Source organism: Rhinolophus hipposideros (genome assembly GCF_964194185.1).
Source record: "Rhinolophus hipposideros genome assembly, chromosome: 9".
NCBI classification, from domain to species: domain Eukaryota; kingdom Metazoa; phylum Chordata; class Mammalia; order Chiroptera; family Rhinolophidae; genus Rhinolophus; species Rhinolophus hipposideros.
The window spans coordinates 36,080,278-36,102,068 of NC_138055.1; the positions used below are offsets into that span (position 1 = coordinate 36,080,278).

Consider the following 21,791-nt stretch of genomic DNA (forward strand, 5'->3'; position numbering starts at 1 on the left):
TATGGGATTAAGAGAACAAGAACACCAGGAAAGATCACATAGAGGAAACCTTGGCTCTCTCAGCTTCAGGCTGAAGTTCTTACTTTGAGATGGACTAGGAGGATAAAGGGAGCTGTTATTTAGAAGGGCTGATGGCTCTGCTCCCTCTCTTCAAATTTCAATTGAAATGGCCACACGAGTATTATTTTCTTTTTAAAGCTCAGTGACAAGGCTTACTCCTCTGTTTTCAAATCACATGTTTAAGACAATCAGTGGGAACTCTGTAAATGGATGAAACAAGAATATCCCCCAGGATTGTTCTGTGAGTGCTTCACTTGCTTCTCACTTTTTAAAATATGAAGCGTTTAGCATTAAGAAGCTCAACCACAAACTCAACTCTAGGGAAAAACTCTTAAGCATATAGTTCAGCCAACTGATAAAACTATATAATCAAAAGGTAGTGCATGTTAGAGGTGTAGCATTACCTGTTTGTACATTCTAACCAGTATTTAAAAACAAAATCTCAACCTTAAAGTAAAAGACACATTGTCAGTTACTGAGAATCTAAAGTTAGATTTCTAACATCTAAGAACTAACTGATGTCTTAGGAAACATTATTTATTCTCTTTGGTATCAGTTTCCATGGGGATAATAATTCTCCTGATTACTTCCACAGTCTTGTTTAAAGTGTCGAATGATATACCACAGGTCAAAGTTTTCAAAAAACCATCAATTTACTTTCAATTTGACTGTCCTGTATGTTCCTAGAAGAGTGCTGGGTCCAAAATAATCACTTTCTATAATCCGTTCCAGTCAACTTCATCTTGCCTTCCATTCATCTTATGTTTTTTTTTTTTTCCTAATGACCATGATATAAGCAAAATAACTTTATTTCTCCAAAGAGAGCAATACCTAACCTAACTTCTACTTCACTTAATAATTCTCATCTTTCTATTCATGCAATGTCCTGTTTATGTAATAATCTCTAAATTTTAATACCTTTTTCTAATCTTCCTGTCCTTAAAATAATTTGAGGATTATTCTAGAAATGTCCTTTACATTTACCAAGAATTCTATAGATAGTATTAAAATCAAAATAAATACAATAGGACCCACACACATTGGCAGTAAAGACATAAAGGCAATATCTTAACACAAAGAGAAATCAAACAATATTTACGTAGTATCTTCAGGATTCAAGCAATGAAAACTAGAATACAAATCTGTTATAAAAGAGGGGAAAATCCTGACTATTGAGATTACAATTGCTACAGAAGTGCACTAGGATGGAAAGGCAGGCTCAATATTTCTGATTTTTGATACTAAGAATGACTTGATAAGAGAGATTTAATGAATTATTTGTTGGCCAGCAATATCACCTGGCATTAATGGCCCCTGCAATAGCTTTGAAAAGTAGCTGAATACCACTGTCTTGTGTTCTGTTTGACCTATGTAGTATTAACATTTTTTTAAAAGTATTTTTCCAGTATTTAGAAGTTAAGAGAATCCATATTTCTGACACCTTTCAAAAACTTGGACATCTGGCAATGCTATGCCCATCTTGCACATGATAGCAATCTACTACATGGAAGCTGCCCACATGATAGTGATACATACTCTTGGGTTCACCACAGTTTTCACAAGTTCTGTCTGGCTCCTGTAGTTGAGTTTTTGACACTTGAGACTTTAGAGTAGGCTGTAGGGGATTGGAGGAGAAAAATATTCAGAAACTTTTTTCTCCGAACATAGATTTTATAGTTGTTCCTCTTATGCATAGGCTTATTTAATAAGGACAAAAATGTGAAAACCAATACAAAAACACAAGCTAATATTCACATAAAAGAAATGAGTAAATGAGTAACATTTAAAATAAATACAAAGAATATGGGATAAGAATAAAAAAAATATAGAATATTCTAACCTATATGTGAACTACAACAAAAATACATAAAATACAGCAAAGATTTTAATCAAAAGTAAAACTGATAACATTTAAAAATTGTATACAATTATGAAAATAAAAATTATGAGGAAAATTAATATACAAAAGGTGCATCACAGAAATAGAGACTAATATCACATATTAAAATTGGGTTAAGAGAATGCAGGTACAAATTACGAAACTAGGGGATCAAAGAATAAAAGCAAAAATGTGGTAAAGGGAAAAAGTTAAATTTAAGTTGGCAATGCAAAATCCAAAGTTTTTGTTTACTTGTTTGTTTCTCATTGCATAAGGTAACTTTAATCTGAGATAGCTGTGGACAGGAAACCAATGCCCCACATAGTTATCCTTCTACAACTGGTTTACCTGAAGGGATCACCTAGTTGGGGAATTTGAGATAATAAAATTAAAATGTAGTAGATGGAACTATCAACCATGCTATTAGTTGGTGCAAAAGTAATTGCGATTTAAAAGGTTAAAAATAATTGCAAAAAATGCAATTACTTTTGCATCAACCTAATATTTGATCCCATTTGGATATAGGTGTAGCCAGTACAGAAAGGTCCATATTTGGGATTAAATAACTGGATAAATTTTTAAAATAGATACCTAGGAAAACAAGCTGGAGAATATAAGGAATCTTTTTCAATATGTTCAATTATGAACAGATCAAAGATTAGAGTTTCCGTTGGGATTTTTATTTAGGGCAATACACTCAAAAGAATAAAGGGAAGATACAACTTGCTTTCCACATGATCAAGAATAACCCTTAGGGAAACTTTCTTTGTTTCATGGGCTCTTGATTCATATCCAATTTTGGCTGTCCAAATCTAAACCTGGACTCCGAGGGCAACTTCGTCATACTTCCTGTTGTGGCAGGGCTATTTCCACCTACTGTCCTATAATGTGTGCTACTGTCCTATAATGTGTGCTCAGGAAACAGAGGATAATTTTAGTAACGGTTTAAGGGCTCATGCAAGAGGACCTACAATATTCGACTGCATAACTAAGCAGGCAAGTATTTCACAAAGTAATGATACTCAATAATTTATTTTTCCAGCATCACAGAAATATAAAGGATTCTTTTATCTGGATTCCTGAATCACTGATGTTTACCAGATAAGCAATACCATTTTTTTTAAAACTTATAATCATTAGAACAGAGAGTTTTTAAAAATATATCACATATTTGCCTGCCATTTTAAAGACAGAGAACTAAAGAGAAATGTTTTGATAGCCTAGAGCTATAATAAGAAATATTACAATTATACTTTGAAGGATTCTCAAGATTTTTACAGTTGTTAAATGTTACATCAGTGGACCTCAGTAGGGGTTGATTTTGTCCCCCAAGGAACCTTTGTTTGTGTCAGTTCTGGAGAAAGTGGGGGAGGTGCTACTGGCATCTAGTGGATAGAAGCCAAGATTGCTTCCAAACATCCTAAAATGCACAGAACAACGCCTTTCCCATATAAAAAGGAATTATCCAGCCCAAAATGTCAACAGTGCTGAAGATAAGAAACCCTGTACTACACTACATGGGATCAATCTATTATGATTGCAGTACTTGCACTGTTTTTTGTATGTTTTATTTTTTGTTTTCTCTTATTTATTTTTTTTCCTCCACGGCATTGTCTCAGTCTCTGAGGCCTTCAGAATGGCTCTTCATCATTCTGATTTGCTATAGGAGTATTATTCTGCCATGGAATTGGGAAACATTTTTTTCAAGCTTAGGACCATACAACCATAGATGGTTTATGCCAAACTAAAGAACCAACAAACAAATGAAAAACACATAAAACAAAATAACAGAAACCTTGTATTAATTTATATTTTATTAATACAAGATTGATAATATCTTGAAAAAAAAAAAAAAACGGAGTTAAAATGTGCCCCTGAGTAACAGAGTTATTGTAGCCAAATGAATCTGATAAACAAGACCTGGATGAGGAAGGGCAGATTGTTCAAGAGAGTACCTTTAATTATACGTGCTTACTTTTTTATGGATTTAATTATAACTTGAGATTTTGACTCGTAATTTTAAACATAAATGATGCATAATTCTCATCTCTGTCTAAGTTTCAATAGACAAATTTCGCTATTTAAGGTATTCAAGATTAATACAATTGAATTTTTAAGTAAGATTACTTATATAAAAGACTGTTCTTTAATTAGTCAAAAATGATGAAACTGTAACTAACAGATGACTTGGCAAGATCCGTTCTAGGACCAATAAAGAAATAACTGCAATCAGATAGGATCTGTGCCTTTCCTCTCATACTCTGTTGATCTGTATACTTAGTGCTCAGGAACACTGTTGGGTGTTATAACCCAATGTGTGACTCAATCGGCGTACACATAAAATGTATTAACTTCGTGATAAGAGCATTACCATCTATGAATTTGAGAAATCAATATAAAATTTAGAATGTCCGTAGGAAAATTTTTAAAGCTGCAGACTGCTGCAGGCTAGCAGGGATGAATGGGGCTCAGGGCACCTGCACAGAGACCTCCGAGCTCATTCACTGCAGCGGCCACCACCTCAGTGAGTCTTTTCCTGATCTATGGGCACAGGGCTATTTGGTTATAGTTTCCTTTATCTTCTAATTAGAAGGATCTGACAGGCAGTAGTAGAAATCAGGGGAGTATATAGTAGTGGAAATCAGGAAAATATAAGCAGGAGGCAGAGTCGGATAAGTCTGCAAAGCAGTGGATGGGCAATAAGAGACATTTGACCAGACACCATTTCTTGTTTGTAAGTGTTCAGCCTCTCACCATAAGGATTGAGCTGGTATTTTTGTAATTATTCAAGTAGAGTGCCATGAGGGCATTAAAGCAGGTGAAAGTGATCAACACATTGGGGAGTTCAGTGGAAGATCAAACTCCACCAAAAAATAGGTCAGTATCTACAACTCAGAAATATAATGCAGATCTGGAATGCTCAGTGAGTCCTTCGAAGCTTAAAACTGGGCATCACTTGGGAAGAGGATCAAGGAACTTTGCCAAAGTCTCTGATTCATTAGAGAAGAAAATGTCTGTTGCAAAATGAGATGGCTGCCAAGAATTGTTTATTTTCTGCAGAAAATGGTGCAGCAACTTCAGAGTATATAACTCCTGGTAGCTTTTGTGTAGTCTGAATTTAGCATGTTCTTGGGTCTGAATAAATGTTTTAATTTCAGGCCTCCAGTGCCAGTGGAAGTTAGGGTAGCGAACCACTTCAGTGGAAGCCTTGGGGAAGAAAAAAGGGGGAGTGTCTATTAACCCTACCTGAGACAGGGTTCCCAGAGCTGCTCTGGGTCCTACCTATCCAATATTTGAGGCACTGTGATACTCCAATATTCTACAATTTAAAAAAAAGAAGTTAGCGAAGTTACTATGATGTGGAAACAAACAAATCTTAATTGATTAACTGAACTTTATTTGGTGAATACCAAAGTCATCGATAAAGCAAGGTTAACCCATGTATGTAGAATATTGGACACTGCAAGCAAACATTCTAACAATTTCAAGTCTAAGTTCATTTTGTAATTTCTTTCAAACTTACCTGAAATTTGAATAATTTAAACTCTAAATCTGGAAATCTTTCTTAAACATTAAAAAAAAAAGGCAAACCAACAATTAAGAAAAAGAGTAATAAGTAACAATTATTAAATATTTGAAATAATCAAGTTGATTTTTTGGAAACATGAATAATGTATTTAAAACTCATTTATTATCTCATTAAATGTCCTATTTCATGTGTAAAAATCTTCTTTACACAGCTGGTTTACAAAAGTCAGTTTGGGGTAAGTATGCCTGATATTTTCAACCAATTCTCCAGAGCATCAAGCATAGATGATGACCGTCTCATAAGTTATCAATATGTCAAAGTGAAATTATATGTCTTAGGTAAATTTAAACTTGTTCATATTTTATTAAAATAATCAGTTCAGATTCTAATGGTTACCACAGTATATCCAAAATAACTTCATCCTAATTGTCATTTAGGATAAAAAAGTCAACGTAACTATACATTTTTAAATGAAACATATGGGATATCCCTACATGTTTAAAATGAAGGAGGGTTTCCCTCTTCTTTCTTACTTTCTTTTCCCTCTTTACGTCCCCTCTCCCACCACTATGCCCACCTCTGGGAGTTCCCTCTTTTGGGACAGTGCTACCATGTATGCACATGTATTCACCACTGAGGACAGTGGCAGCTTTTGAGACACTGAAGAAAAATGACCAAGGTAGGAAAAAGAATGGAATGGCCAGCACAGCTTCTAGGTATCCCTGGCCCTTCCTCTCCACAGCCTAGAGAGGATCCGTTTGGGTCATAACAACTAAGAAGCAAAACAACTCTCCTTGTGTTGAGCTGACTGCCTCAGCTGAAGAGGAACAACTCTCCCTGTATGTAATCCAAGGTACAGGGAATAAAGATAAGTGGAAACTGTCCATTTTCTTATGGTTAGAGTCCTTCTAGGATAACAGATTAAATATAATTAATAGCCATGACACCAACACATTATTTTTGGGGGACAACATAAAGTTATGGGAAGAAGGGATGACAGATGCGAACCCTACAAAAGTAAAATATACAACCTTCACTCCCATGATACACAGCACAGAGTCAGAAGGAGGCAGGGAGGAAGAGATCAAAGGGAGACATAGGGCAAAGAAAGAGACAATGGCCAAAATAAAAGCTGCATCTACAGGGAGCTACGCTCTGTGCTAGGAACTTTACAGAGTAGTCTTACTGCTGGGATGTGACTTTTTATGCTACACAAACCCCCATGCCTGAGCTCTCAAATTCTATCTTCTTTTTTGTCCTTTTCCATCCTACATCTCGCATTGTCCAAATCCTGAAACTAGCCTTAGATACAATAGAACTCTAATACCCATTTGTACATCCCATATGAAAATACTCTACAGCAGGACTTCTGCCCATCTAACATTCAACGTTAGAATAAAAAGGCTTAATCACATATTAACTGCCTCTCCCCGATGATGTTTCATTTTCCAATTGTTCATTAGTGTGTGGACTACAGGAGCTCACAAAGGTTTGACAAATGAATAGATTTGCCTTTTATTTACAAGCATCTGTTTATATGCCAACTACAATAGAACTACCAAATTTTGGTCAGGGTGAGAGAAAAAGGTAACAACCTTCAGAATCCGAACATTATCATTATTCAATATTGCATTACAATTGCTGTTCCGAAGAGGTTTTGAGTGGAATAAATATGGAAAGTGAATTATTGCACTCCACTAAAAGGGAGAAACCTACCAAATAATAACTGCACTAATCGGGTAAACTATTTATAAATGCCTAGAGTTATGGCAGCTTTGGCAGTGGCTCATTTAAACAACAACAAAAGACATCGTTTTCAAATTCAGTGCTCAATTTTTTTAGAGATGATAAGATGATAAAACAGAAACTCATGCCACAAAAATATCAAATTTTATCTTGGGCAAAAGATTTAAGATTTTATTACATTGTTGCCCCAAACTGCATATTCTGATATTTTTCCAGATTTAATCTTGGTCTGGTGTGCCTCATTTTTATAGGACTTCTAAAACTAGAAATCGCCAGCATGGCGAGAGACCATTAAAGGCAGAGGTGTCTCCTATAAGCACAACATGTGACCAGGTAATATTGTCTGGATTAGCAGCTTTACAGCTTCACTAAGCCCTGGAGCTACAATTATCTGGTTGCATTAAACTGAAATCACCTGAAAAACTTCACACTGAACAAGCCCTTGGAAATGTCTAATCTGCCAGTTTATACTCGGAAGAGAAAATGGGATTCAGTGGTTAAAGAAAACAAAGTTTTCTACAAGGAAAAGTCTCATTTGTGAGCCAGTAAATGGTTCTAACTGTCTAAAGACATTTCTGCAATTATTTTGATGCCATTTTGAAACTTTTATTTAAAAAGGAGATTTAACTTGACAATTCCTTTTCCAGCCAATTTCCTAAGTATATATGTTTGATAAGGGTATCGAAGAAATAAAGAATAAAACTGCCAATGTCCTAAGTATATATGGCTGATAAGGGAGTAGAAGACATAATGAATAAAACTGCATTGCCACAGAGGGAATACGTAGCCCCAGATATGAGGCCTTATGCTAATTTTAGCAAAATGTATGTATCTTTTTATATACATAAAGTTATGGCACTATATAAAGAGATCCTTAAATGTGACATACTGAAATCCTATTTACTGCTTGACTACCCATTTTTAAAAAATAAAAACTCCAAGTAGTGGTTGTATTCATATTTAACTGTCAGAAATTCATTCTAGTTTATTCAAAGTGTTTTCTTTTTCTTTAATTATTTGTAAGATATAGCCAAATCATAAGCCTAAAATTAAAATTCTGATTTTGGTATGAGGTCACAGTTATTTAATGGTAGATCAAAGAAGCTGATATTAGGCTCCAAATTGGGGGTGGGGGTGTCTTACTAATGTGTCTGCTGTGATACCTTACTTGCCACTGTGTGCTTCCTGTTCTTCATTTGTCAATATTGCTAATAATTCATTTTGTCAGGTTGCAACATATTCTATAAAACCATATTTCCCAAAAGAACGACCAGTTTTCTGCAAAAAGATGCACTGTATGGTGATTTGGCAATGCTGTTTCTCAAAGTCAAATGCCAAGATCTCCAGATGATAAAATTAAATCCTTAAACATGTGCAAGTATTCAAATTCTTTACCTGACAATTTACTGTTTTACTGGCCAAATTCCTATTTAGGTAATAAGTTAGTTTTCCATTCCCCCTCCAATAAAATCATTAGAAAAAAAAAGTCATTTTCCATCCCAAGCTAATGTCTGTCTATGCATTACGAGACTGTCAGGACTGGCAGCAGAATTTCACTCGAGAAAACCTTCCCCTTGGTGGCAAGCAGAGGAAATTCACATGTCAAATGATGCAATTCCACCAAGTGGGTGTTACTATTGACCAACATCTATAATGACTGCATCACTTTTCATATAGTCATTCAATTTTTTCCTTGAAAATTAACATGCAATATAAATTTTCAAGTTGAGATACTTATTACTACACAGATTTTTCTTAATGCCGTGATTTTAAAACTGTATAATTCAAGCATTCACTGAGAATAGGTTACTGAATCTCTTTTCTATGGCTAGAGTGTCACTTAAGTGTAATGGTTTATATGAGGTGCCACAAAATAGAAAGATTGGTTAGATTTCCTCTGAATTCCCTCCTTCAGTTTTTAATAAATCTAGAACAGTAGAGAAGGCCTAAGCACACCTGGCCATTATTGGAAAGACCTTAAGGATCATAGTCAAGATTTTCCTTATTTATAACTAGGCCATATTATTTTGCAATTAAAGTGTAATACCAGTATATGTCAATACATCTAAAACAAGGTATTCCCTACTATTGAAATTAATGCAGATTTGGTCACAACTTAAAATAATTTTAATGTAGACATTATGAGTGGCTTTGCCTGATTTGATTACAAAGCCTCTTTGTTTCTATTTTATGATTTAACATTTCTTTCAATGAAAATTTAAAACACAGACTACTTTTTCAAAATAAGAACAAAATCCAGGACAACTAAGACAATCTACCTCTCTGTTATTGGCCTTGATTATGGCAGGAGAGTCTCTTAAATAAGAACGAAGGTTCATATCCAGAGATTATCTAAAATAAAACTCAACGAAAAATAAAAACCATCCTCTATTTTCATTATTGCTACACAAGGTATGCTCTGTGGATCAAAATTTCATTTCTGGTTTGCAGCATTCAAATGACCAAAAGTACCTCTGGAGAAGAACCTGGGGAAACTTTTCTTCTCTTTCAGTCTCAATGAAATATTCAAGCTCATTACGCTGCCATTCAAAAACTGTGCAGTTGAGAGCTACAGCATTCAAGCCTGATAGACAGCAAATTTACCTTTGTAGGGTATCAATATTCTGGATTTCCCTTCAAATTGTGTTGCTAAAATACAGTAAGTGTTGGATGATTCATGAGAATTAATTAGCTACTGAAATTTCTGACTGTTATTATAGCCATTGGGAATAAATTTTATAAATAAATAAAAATATAAAAATAAGTAAATTTTCTTACTGTATACAGTTTTTATTTTTTAGTGAATTTAGGCATTTGGAAACCAAAAATAATAATAATAATAATAATAATAATATTAAAAAGACTAAAAGCGTTTGTTAAAATCATTTGTCATTATCCAGCTCTCTGAACCAAAATAATTATTGTCAACTGCACATTTTTCTTTGGGCCATTCAGCTGACCCTCAAAAGTTATTTTGTCTATTTTGTAAAGTTATGTGAAGAACTTCAAAAATTTGCACAAAAAGTAAATGTTATAAAGATGGGAGGAGTATTAATACAATTTGAAAACCTTAAACTGAACAAATTGATTTGGAGCTATATACTGGTTAGAAGCTATTTTCTGATATAGGAGTGGAGAAAAATGTTTAACCTGGTTATGGCTATAAATACTGCGCCTCTTCCAAATTAAATCAATTTTCTTGATGAAACTAATTTCTTGCCTGAAAAGTATTAAAATAATTTCATTATAAAGAAGGTTTTGCTACAGTTCTGCTCATTCCTTCACTGAAGCAAAAGGTTCAATGTATGTGTCCTGACATGCACGCTGTTCTTATACAACTGAAGACATTTTGAAAACCCTGGAAGTTACATAAGACTAACGTGAAAGATCCGTTTTTAACTTTCTATACCAACCTGATCTTAATTCCCACTGAGCAATACAAATACAGTTTCTTTCTTCTTCTTTTACCATCCTATTCCAAACATAGTAATAATTAGAGTAATACAAATTAAAACTGCAATGAGATATCACTTTGCTATCTAACTGATTCAATTTTAAAAGATCGTAGCCAGTGCTAATAGCTGGGGGAAAACAGAGCCTCACATACAGGTAGTGAGAGTGGAAATGTGTACACTTTCTGAGGATAATTTGGCAATATGTGTGAAAATTCTAAATGTGCATGATGTTTTAGCACAGCAATTCCACTTCTAGTAATTTATCCTACCGAAATAATAACTTCAGTGTGTTAAGATATAGGCATTAAAAATTAGTCTTTTGTAGCATCATTTGCCAAAGTAAATAATGGAAAACAAGAGTAATGTCCATCAACAGGGAATTAAGATTATGACACCATTTTAAGGGGGGGAAAAGTGTTTTATATGTAGCAAGAGCATATAAAACAAACATTAACGTGGTTATCTTTGGGAAAATGTGAATGTGGAAGCTTTAGCTTTCTCCCTTGTAATTCTATTACTTTGAACTACTTTGAACATTTTTTACAAGTTTTGCTTTTATGATCAGAAAAAAGTAATAAATATTTAAGAAAATGTATGTATAGCCTTGCAAACTTGGAACTCTAGGCTCATTCAGTTTCATATCATAAAACACATATTATTTAGATAAATACATGATTTACCAGAGACATGTTATAAAGGTTTTAACAACCAAAGCTATAGTTCTCTATTTCATCTTATAAATAATCTCTAATATTTCTTTTGTTTCAGAGTTAATGTTTTTATGTCAAATATGTATTTACGAATATTATGAATACATAAATAATATTCCAACTTAAGGTAATAACAGTAATTTCTATGTTATATTTGTTTCAACTATAACCAAGGCATTAAAAGTAGAAAATGTTCAATAACATGCTTTTTAGTAATTCAAAGAGAAAAAGAATTTAAATTAAAGCTGTTATTCCAAAGGACTATAAGTTATATTTTATTATTTTCACTTGTCGTATATTTGTTAAATTTAATTTTTCATATTCTATGAGTGCTCCTTCCTTTCATACAACCAATCCATGTAAGTATTACGCTTTATGTATTTTTTTGGATATAATATTTCAATAAAGTCATTCTAAAAAAACTCTAAGTTACCTCATAGAACAACAGTATTATAGAATGATTTAAGTGACTATCAAAAGAGCAACAGGATTATTTAATTAACTGTACATATGGCTATTATGTTCTTTTAAACTATATCTGTTATTATTATTATAACTAAGTATACTGAAAGTCCCATTACACAACTCCAGAAAGTAAAGTCCCTGTATTAATCTAATGATAGTTTCTCTATTTAACTATACTTGGAGCTTCAACCTGACTAGAAATATTCTTAACTTTGAAACAGCCAGAAAAACCAACCATGATTCTTCCCAGACATATTCTATGTAACCCTTATGTAATGGTTCTGACCTTAATCCGAGCTCAAGCCATTTATCAATTTGCAAACTGATCAAGGTGACCACCTATCCTGTTAGGGAGATTTAAATTCTGAATGCAGGCAAATTGGTGTAAAGGTTCATGGTTTTATACCAAGTCATCGTTTTCCATATTTGAAGCGGAAGGGTGAAAAAGAAAGCTTTCCCACTCTGCTTGTATTGAACTTCTCTCACCTGGAGTCTATGTGGTTGTTCATATAATTTAGAGTTGATTTGGCTGGAAGACCTTAAATCAAGTCCAGGAGAGATGTGCTACACCCTGAACAAGGTGACATCCCAGGGGTTGGTCTGAGACATATGGCAAGTAATAGACTCTGCAGATGCCCATAAAGCAAATAGAGGCAACTCTGGACGCTGCTGGCTTCCTCTGCCTTGATCTTTATATTCCTGCTGACCTTCTTTCAGCCCCCCTAATTACTGTGCTCCCTCTCTTTACCCCAGAGCCCATGCATAGCTGTGCAAGATCTAGTGCCTGGAATACCCCCCCACCCCGACCCACCACCACTCTTTGAGTAGGCAAGATAGAAGAGATAGGTTAAACACTTGGATGCTGGAGCAGATCCCTGGGTTGGAATCCTCTCAGTGCTTAGTTTCCCTCTGCAAACCGGTGAATCACAGTGCCATCCTCTCATTATATTTGTGAGGATTAGGTAAATTGACACTAAAGGTTAGCTATTACCATTACTTCTATCATGTATATTATTCACCTGGTTGTCTAACTGATGTTGCAGGGATGCCTTCCCTAAATGTCCTGATTAGGTCAAATCCTCCTGTTAAAGGGCCCATCAATGTTTATTCTTCTTTTGTAACATCCATTATAGTCACAATTTTACACCGCTTTATGTAATTGTTTAATTAGCACTAATTTTTATTATCACTAGACTGTGAGTTCCATGATGACTAAGAACATGATTTGTGTTAGGGAGAGTTTTTTGATCTAGTTATGTTTTGTTGTTTTCCCCTTACCATTGTCATGCCAAAAGGAGTACCTAGCAAATAATAGGACCCCAATAAATATTAATGGATGAGTTAATGCATTAGTTAATGAATACAGAATCTAGGAAAAAGGAAACAGTTTTTTAAAAGAAAGAAACAAAGGCAACACACTTAAGGATTTTCCAAATAAGACAACTTGATTTGCATGAGATTAAGCTGCAAAAGTTAATTCGATCTGCCTATCACTTGGTCTTAGGTTTTGTTCTACATCCTGGACATCTTAACACACATGGGCATATAGGGTAACACACTTGTTTAATTAAAATTTTGAGATGAGGACTTAACCAGCTTGGGGTTGTGAGGAAATAACTGTGAGTGCATGTCTGTACACATACATACGAGTTCAGACAATTCGTGAACTCATCCTGGAAAAAGTGCCACATACCTCACTATTGAATTTCACTACAGTCACTTTCGAAGTACTCCCCTTGGGAAGCGATGCACTGATGCCAGTACCTAGTCCACCCTTCAAAGCAATTTTGGAACTCTGTCTGTAATGGCCATCACAGCTATCATCACATTATCCTTGATGTCCTGAATGTCATCAAAAAGTCTTCCTTTCAGTATTTCCTTTATCTTCAGGTAAAGAAAGAAGTCATTGGGGGCCAGGTCAGGTGAGCAGGGAGGGTGTTCCAACACAGTTATTTGTTTACTGGCTAAAAACTCCCTCACAGACAGTGCCGTGTGAGCTGGTGCATTGTTGTGATGCAAGAGCCATGAATTGTTGGTGAAAAGTTCAGGTTGTCTAACTTTTTCATGCAGCCTTTTCAACACTTCCAAATAGTCAACTTGGTTAACTGTTTGTCCAGTTGGTACAAATTCATAATGAATAATCCCTCTGATATCAAAAAGTTTAGCAACATTGTTGCAACAAGTTTGCAAACGTAATTGTCAGACCTTGTATGTGTGTTATATGGCCCACATCTAGAATTGGTTGATGTGAAACTTAGCTAATATTTAACAAGATTTGAAACCCAAACAGGAAAAACAACAATAAAATTTGGCTAAGTAATAATGTAAATGGAGCTATAACACAAATATAATACAGAGCACCTAAGGAAAAGATCTACATGACTACAAAATAAAAATTTGATAAAGAGGTAAGTAGACAAGAAAAAAAACTCCTTAGTAAAATAGAGAGAGGAAAATGCACATTTTAGGCATTTTTTTTAATTTGTAAGAAAATGATACATTGTACTTATATGAAAGAAAAACAATGGTTTCATTGGAGAATTGTATAAGCATCAACTATTTTGTGTTTATTAGCTTACGTGTTAAATTCTAACATCATTGTCTAGCATCAAATGATCATTTCAGATTTGGGCCAAGTTCAGTCTCTGGCCATGAAATTGGTGCTTTCAATATTACACAACTGGTGTTCATGCATTTAAAGTTTTGGTTTTAGTTTTTTTGAGCCTAACATTTTAATAATATTCTCTCATAAAATGTCTACTTAGGTGCCACATTAGCTTGACTATTTAAAAATTTGCTTATTTCAGTTTTTGGGTTTTTTTTGGATATTACTTTTTCCATTGATTTTCTCAAATTATTTAGAGACACTGATTATTTTTAAAAGAGTGTTTGAAATAAAATATTTCACGATGGTTATATTGGTCATTGTCAGTCATATGAAACTCAATGTTTCAAACTAAAAAACAAAAGAAATTAAAATAGTAATTCCACACCAGTGATTATCAACCTAGCATTACACCACCTGAGTGAACTGCAAGAGACTAAGAGCCAAGAACACATTCTCATGTTATCAACTTTCTTTTTTTAATTCTGAAATTTTGGCTCTTTTTGCCTCAGTTCCTCCATCCTATAAACATTAACATGTTGGCAGCTAATCAAGTAATGATTGGAAAGTGCTTAAAGCTTAAATATTCTTGGAAGAGAAATAGAGTACAGGTGCAAAGTAAGAGAAATTTTTTTAAATGTTTTCCACAAATCAAGAAAAAAAATCACTAAATTCTTCTTGAGCCATATTTACACAAAGATTAAGCATTCCAACATTGCTATAATTCTAGGGAAATGGACTTGCCTGAGGTTGATGCATCTTATTTATTATTGTATACCTCCAATACTTCCAAAAAGCTTTGAGACAGCTTATAATGAAACACAAAGTAAAAAGACCATATATAGGTAAAAGGATTTATGAAATACTTATCAAAAAAAATAAAATAAAATAACTAAGAGAAGCTCTAGCAACTGGGAACAAAAAAATATAAGGTTTATACCAATCCTTTTCAAAGGAAAAATATGATGGCCTATGAGGATCACATTTAAGGAATAATAATCAAAAGCATGCCTATTCCTCAAGAAAAGAGAAATGCACCAGCCCGCAACTACATGAGTGATTTATTTTTGGAGATATCACAGAGGGGCATTCATTTCATACCAAAAATATTTACTGTGTGTTTCCTATGTGCCAAACACTGTGTGTGGTGATGGGAACACCAAACAGGGGGATAAAAAGCCTAGTCTCTGCTTAAAATTCATCACTGAGAAAGGGAGATAAGCATTAATCAACCAATCACAAAAAGATGAGTATGTAATTTCAGACTGAGGTAGTTTTGGTGGAAAGGAATGTAATATGAGGAAGCATAATAAGGAACAGGATCCAGACTGCAGACTGAGGCAAAGCTCCTTGAAGAAGTTAAGCTGGAAACAGAATCTATTCAATGACTAAGAGTTTACTCAGAAAGGGTGAGGTTGGATAAAAACATCCTAGAAAGCAAGAAAAGAGTTTGTGTTAAGGCCCAGTGGTAGGAGAGAGCTGGGGGCTTTTGAGGAATAGAAGGACAGATCAGAATGGTTGAAACATAGAGTAAGCTAAGGCTGAGGAAGTTCTACAGGGGCCTGAGAAGCAGAGCCAGAGAAGCAGGTATATTAAGACTTTACGCTGAAGCAATAAGGAGCTCCTGATGACAGTTCAACAAACAAAAAAGCCAGAGACATTTTCTATAAAACCATTTCTCCTACTGTCTCTTCAAGTTCAGAGTCTGGGAGAAGTCTTTCTAGGGCTTACTATTCTGGAAGTTTTACTGAGCTTGTCAGAAAATAAGTGATTGAGAAGGAATTGTGTTGAGCCTCTCTTTTCAGGGAAGGAGAAACAGCAAAAACAGAATTTTCTGGAAGCACATTTTGAGGGACTTCAATGGGAGGATTGCAGAGGAACGCTTGAATTTGGCATGTAGTGATAAGCCTTTAGAGAGAAAATTCTTAAGAGTAGTTTTTCCAAACACCATGATCAGAGAGCCAATATTACTGAGGTAAATAGATTGTAGCCTTCAGGGACTTGGAAACAAAAAGTTGGAACCTACCGTTTTGTTCTGTTAAAAGAAATAGGAAGTTCCTATTTTTTTTTGTTTGTTTGTTTTATTTTGTTTTCTTTTGTTTACCCTTGCTAGGACCACATTCTAATGCTCTCTCCTTCATGGTCATCTTTTGACTGTAGTTTCTTTGTTGTTCTCTCTCTCTCTCTCTCTCTCTCTCTCTCTCTCTCCCTCTCTCTCTCTGAACAGTGCCTTTCTTTCTAGCTTGTTTATGTTTTAAAGCATATTTTATTTTGCTGAATGCATGATAGTCACAAAGGAAATTATTAAGAGAATCTTTTTTGTTAAAATGACTGAAGAAAGGCAGTGCCCAGAGAAAAGCTGAGAAGACATACAATAGCGAGCATTCGTGGCACTGGTGGTTAAAAGCATGTTCCTTCAGTAGGAAAGAGGTCAAAGAATGGCTGTATGACTGTATTGGCCCATCATGTCTCTGGACTGACAATAGTATTTATCCCAAACAAATAACTTCATACTTGCCCATCACATTACCCTGGACAGAACAGTGCTTAGCAAATGCTTAGCCTTGAATGAAATGTTTTCTGTATGCTGGGGAGGGGAGCGTGAATACAAAGAGGTCTTTCATAGGCTTGTAGTTGCCCTACAAATTAAAGTCCCTCCCATTTGAATATTACCCTGTGCACTCACAGGTTCTAGCCTTTGATGTATAGGGTTGATAAGATTTTTCCCTTTCAAAGGAGAGTCAGTATTGATGAACAGGATTCATTTTCTATATCTATAGAGAAAACAGAGTCAAAACAGGAATACAGGCACATAAATGATGGCTAATACAAGCCCCCAACACCCAATCATACCTACGTTAGACCTTTCAGGGACAGGTTTCAGTGTTGTGTCTTTTTTCTAATCTTACATCTAATCAGACAGCAGCCTGTAACTTTACTCATCATTACATATGGCCTATTGACAGTTGACAACAACTTTACTCCTCATTACATATGGCCATTTACAGTTGACAGCTGTCAACCAGGCATGTTCACATACGTTGCTTCAGAATCACATGGCATTGCAGAGAGTAGGGTGACATACCAGGCCAACAGGGCCTGGATCAGCCTAGACTGAACCACTGCAGCTGGAAACCACCTCACTGAAATAAAACAGATCCCACAGTTGTACATTTAACCTCAGTATCTCAGCCTTAAAAATTCAAATTAAATGGTCTTTTATTTCACTCAATACTCTGAGATCACTTTTGTTCTGGTACTCACTTCTGACACTAGTGCTTTACTTCCCTTGCTATTCAAGTTGATTTCCTATGGAGGAATGGGAAATGATGCTGTGCTATTTGGACCACAAGGAAACTCTGCTCCTTAAGATAGAGAAGTAGGCATATCTCCACTTTGAACATGACCAAACACTGCCTTTAAATTCAATGAATGAAAGATCACAGGAGTTAGGAAACAATAAATCACAAAGTATAAGACTTCAGAAATCTATCTGAACTGCCTATTTTCAAAACCACCTCTAGTTTGAAGTACAGTAGAATAAAATTTCCGCCAGTACCATGAATGGAAGTTGAAAGGCTGTGATGGTAAGTATGTCAAAATTTATGAAGAGCTTCTTCCTCAATATAATGTATTCACTTAGCATATTTTACATCATAGGTATTTGTGCCAACCTATTCTAAGCAGGTATTATGGAAAGGATTTTAGCCAAGTCACAAATCACCTGCAGCCAGCGATTACTAACCTTTATTACCCGAGCAAGAGATAGAGAACTTTGGAGACACAGCTCAAACACGTCAAAAGGTTGGTTTTCCATTAATACCAGCAGGAGTAGAAAATGACACTGCAGTTGTCCCTGAAACAGAGAAGCTGACAGATTTGCTGAAAGGTTCAGCCATTGTAGGGTTTTGTTAAAAATCTAAAGGCAGCAGCATTTCTCTTTGAAGTTCTGAAGCATCTTGGAATTCTAAAAGCTCAACAAAGAATAACATGGACAACTGTATTTTTCAAAACTCCATTTTAATTTAGCTTTTAAAGTATTATGCCTAGTTGTTTAGGGTGGCAATTCATTCAAAGGTACAAAATAATATCATGGAGAATTATCACAGAAGGTACCCAAATAGATTTCCAATTCAGAGGATGTATGCCAAGATCTCGTAAGTTTAATTGAAACACCCTACCTTTCCCTTGGGCATTCCCAATAATTTTAATTGAAAGGCATTTAGTAGAGGCAGGCCCACAGTTCTGAGTATTGTACATTGGCTCTTGTACTGAAGACCTTTTCCATTCAGAATGTGAAAAAAATCAGATTCCTGATTATTTGTCCTTTATAATTCCTGTAGTTTTTTTCCTAGTTAAACTTAACATGTACGTATTACAGTAAAGATCAACATCCAGGACTAAATTTCCTAGAGTTGGCAGCTATATTATTCTGTATTGGAATACTCAAGAGATAACTATACAGTGTTTGGGAAGCAGCAACAGCCTGTATGAGCCAGCTGTTACCAACACAAAAACTTACTTCTGCTAAAATTTATATAATTAAACATACTAAACTTCTTCAAGAGAGATAAGAAATCTTAGCTACTATTCTTATAAACCCGGTATTTAGGAAGTCAGCACGGTTCATTCTTATCCTATAGTTTTTATGGAGCCGATAAAATTTTTCATGTTTGTCTGATGAACTGCCAAAAGCATGCTAACATTGAACAACAGTAGTCTAAAAATATGTATCCAAGATGTGACTTACAATGGAAGGGAGTTTTATTCTCTCACTCAATATTTAGATGACCTCCTTGAATTCCAAAAACGAAACACTTTCTATATTTGACAAAACATAATAAAATAGCTACCACTTGTTTCCTTGTATCTTCTGGTCTGACGGTCTCTGTTATACTGTAATACTAAATTTGAGAGAAAGTACCAGTCTACTTTAATAGACATCCCAGTCTTTACTGAAGTGGGATGGTCAAATATTCAAAAAAAGAATTAACAAGGCATCTATGCTATCACAGCCCAATATACCTCAACATCACAAACCCAGTTATTAAAGGAAATACTGCTTTAAAAAAAAAGTGCAGATTTTTGTTTAATTTACTAACAAGTTTAGTATTTGTTTTTTGTTCTACAAATCTCAGACATTTTTGCCTTTGCCAGCATTACAAGAACACATCTCAGCAGTGAGGAAAGAGGGAAAGAAATATCTCCTATATACTCTGATAAAAATGAACATATTTCCTAGAAAATAGTCTAATTTTGCTCGTTCCAAAGAGGAAAAACTGGCTATGACAAACATTGCGATTCTATTAGCTCTATGTAAAATTAAGACGACAATGAAACAAGTTAATTTCCTAAATGCCAGGCTTACAGGAATACTGGCAAAGACCTATGAAAATTTTACCTCTAGTATCAAAGCCAAAACAGTAGCTGTTACTATTCGCTACACTTGCCTTAGTTTTTACATAGAGAATGTGTTTGGTTTCACAGGTAATTGGTAGCCTTGAGCACATGTAACTTACAATCATTGAATGAAAAGATTTGCTTTGGTGAATTAAAATGGAACAATTTCTCCAAAATAAAGGGAAAAGGGCAAAAAAAAAAATGTTAAGGGGATTAATAGGCAAGTGTTTCATCTATTTTTGCATTTATTTTGATGTTATAAAGGCTTTAGGCATCTAAAAATATACTTCTTTTATTCTTGTAAGTCTGTAAGATTTGGCTTTTAGAATAGAAATAGTTTAGGTGGGAGGGAATTGTTGAATTCTGTATCTATGCTTAAAAAAAAAAAAAAAAAAAAAAGCCTGACCATAACCGGAGGCCTCAGCTCCTGCAGAGTGCCTGTTGTTATGAAAGCAAGGTGCTCCACACGATCTAATCATAGCACTAAACCTTGTTACAAGCCCTTTTACAGCTCCAATATCTGGGTTACATGGAAACACGCTGGAGAGCCTCCTTGTACTATGAAATAAATGTCATTCTGACTGGCATCCTCTCTTCCAGCAAGTAATTTCCCTCTGCTGATAAATCGATACAGCAAAAACAAATGAGAAGGCACAATGGGCACAGTGAGGATTACATTTTTATTCATTTCAGAGCCCCTGCAGCCAAGTTTCTTAAGCACAATAGCAGAAAATGATGCACTTGAGCTAGGAAACAAGAGAGATACATAGAGACATTGAGATAAGAAAAGAAAGACAAAAAAGAGGGGGGGGGGAGAAAAAGACAGAAATGGGAATAAAGAGAAGGCCAAGAAACAGGAAGCAAGTGCTGTTCCCTACCAAGCAATTCAGACACAAACTTTTGTTTGAAAGTGAGGTTAGCCTTCACTCTCCTCGTGGATATGATAGGAGAAACATATGTACCTACTCTTTTACTTCTCTGTTCTGTAAGGTTGCAGATAATTTGAAAAGGATCTAAGATCTTACTTTTTTTTTTATTATTGATTGCTTATATAGACATAGGATCCCCACACAAAAACTTAGCTAAAAAACCCAGAACTAGAAATAGTGGAAGACACACAATCTGTATTTATTCATCTCTGGAAGTCCCCTCAAGTCATTTATGGTTTTCATTGCCTTGAAGGAAAGATGGAAAAGGCAAAACAAAAGAGAACCAAGAACAACACAATAACTATTCATAAGAAGAATGGGAAATTCCCACGAAGATATCTTTTTAAGATTGATTTTATAAGTCCCCACATAAATGAATGGATTATCATGTAAAAGGAAGGTGGCACATGTTTTAAAGTGAAAATTTAAGACGTTTTGTCTTGGGAAGGAAAATAAAAAGGACTATTTCATAAAACCTTGAAAACCCCACATTGCCTATGAAGGGGTGGTATCACATTTTCTATTATTTACCATGGTACTTCAACTCTTCTGAAGGCAATGGAAGTAAACATGAAAGTATTATAAAGTCAGTAAGGCTATATCGATGATATGGTATTGTAATCCTTAAGCTCAAAATTAATTATTGGGCAAGTTATTCAACTACCTGTGGCCTTAATTTCCTCATCTATAAAAATAGGGATGATGGTAATAGTAACTACGTCAGGGCTTTCGAGATAATTAAATTAGTTAGTATAAGTAAAGGGCTTAGAACTCAGAGTTAGTGTTACATAAATGGAATCATCATCATCACCATCATCATCATCATCTGCTGCTGCTTCCCAAGCTATAGTGATTTGTTTGGGTGTTGTCAACATTTTCTGTGTACACGGTAACAATGTACTCGTGTACATGTACACATACATGTACACTCATGTACAACACATTCTTGGTGTCCGTACACAGTACAAGACTAGATGGACTAAGGGTCTGATCTAGGCACAGTTTTTAAATAT

The 21,791-nt window shown here is 34.9% G+C and overlaps 1 protein-coding gene across 21 annotated transcripts in view; it reads right to left on the reverse strand.

Annotated features, from left to right (window-relative positions):
- The window catches only part of SOX5 (SRY-box transcription factor 5), a 944,197-nt gene that overhangs the window by 652,995 nt on the left and 269,411 nt on the right, over positions 1 to 21,791 (reverse strand). For 2 of the 21 annotated variants that reach the window (XM_081058280.1, XM_081058287.1), the window contains exon 5: positions 1,597 to 1,675. The exons of the other annotated variants lie outside the window; for them this stretch is intronic. The gene's annotated coding sequence lies outside the window, so the exon portion shown is untranslated. The remainder of the gene's footprint in view (positions 1 to 1,596; positions 1,676 to 21,791) is intronic. 21 annotated transcript variants of the gene reach the window in all.